This window comes from Salmo trutta, chromosome 7, assembly GCF_901001165.1.
Source record: "Salmo trutta chromosome 7, fSalTru1.1, whole genome shotgun sequence".
NCBI classification, from domain to species: Eukaryota; Metazoa; Chordata; class Actinopteri; order Salmoniformes; family Salmonidae; genus Salmo; species Salmo trutta.
Window position 1 is genome coordinate 7,041,861 of NC_042963.1, and position 1,599 is coordinate 7,043,459.

The window sequence follows — 1,599 nt, forward strand, 5'->3', positions numbered from 1 at the left end:
CACAGGGAATATTGGGGAAAATGGGTGACACCTGGAGCGGGGTGGAGACAAGCATAAGAGGGGTGAAACAGATCAGGGTGTGACATATATAGCATTTTGCAAAAAAACATTATTTGTCTCTGAAATGAAACCATCAAGTGATAGATTTTAAACAAATACTGTCATTGAACACGCCAATGATTAGATAGTGAAAAAACGAATCTCTTCCATAAGTTCTTTAAACAAGAAAAGCTAATTTACCAACATTTCTGAAAATGGATACATTATCGAGTTTTGGAACTAAACTTCAGTCAGAGCTAAAAGTCTGATGGCACTGGCGTCTATAATGTCCAGACTATCTTAGGTTGTATCGGAACATCAAATAAGCAAAATCGTCTAATTCTCAGAAACAGAACACTGAATGAATACTATACTTTATCACAAGTTGCAAAAAACGTACACCGAGTGTACCAAACATTAGGAACACCTTCCTAATATTCCTAATATTGAGTTGCACCCCCACCACCCCCTTTTCCCCCCCTCAGAACCACTAGCGGTTCTGGGGGGGGGGGGGCCGTGCCCCTGTGTCAACAATTTTGGACCCCCTTGTGGCCCCCCTAAATGTGGAGTATGAAATAATTTTTACATAACTAATTTTTGCTATCTTTTTTTTTTTACATCTGTTATTTGACAGTGGCAACGATGATGATTATGAAAATGGTATTTTGCCTGCTAATGCCTGCAATGCAGTGAAGAAAATGATATGACAACAATAACGTCTCATGTAACTGGCCCCTCTAACAGTACAACTGGCCCCAGCTTGGCCCCCCCAGTTGAAATGGTCTAGAACCGCCACTGCTCAGAACATCGTAAATTCGTCGGTTCATGGACTCAACAAGTTGTCCAACGCGTTCCACAGGAATGCTGGACCATGTTGACTCCAGTACTTCCCACAGTTGTGTCAAGTCGGCTGGATGTCCTTTGGGTGGTGGAACATTCTGAATACACAAGGGAAACTGTTGAGGGTGAAAAACCCAGCAGCGTTGCAGTTCTTGACACACCGCCAGGCACCTACTACCATACCCTGTTCAAAAGCACTCAAATATTTTGTCTTGCCCGTTCACCCTCTGAATGGAACAATCCATGTCTCAATTGTCACAACGTTTAGAAATCCTTCTTTAACTTGTCTCCTCCCCTTCATCTACACTGATTGAAATGGATTTAACAAGTGACATCAATAGGGGATCATAGCTTTCACCTGGATTCACCTGGTCAGTCTATGTCATGGAAAGAGCATGTTTTGTATCGTCAGTGCATACATTTGACTAAATGTGTAAAACAAATGTAATATATGCTTATTTTTGAGAATTAAAAAACGTGTGTTACAAATGGTTAAGGAAAGAAAACGTGTTACTGCTTGTGCTTTACATATTTTTAAAGATAAAATATGTTGGGGCTTTTAGGGTTAACTTTAATGGAAACAGTAATGTACCCTAATATACTGTACTTATGTGTCAAACGCATTGGGCTATATAACATTCGGCCCTGATTAATGATTACACAAAAATAGTCTATGTTAAGAAAAGTATGTAGCTATTCCCGAACCAGAGCATTTATGTT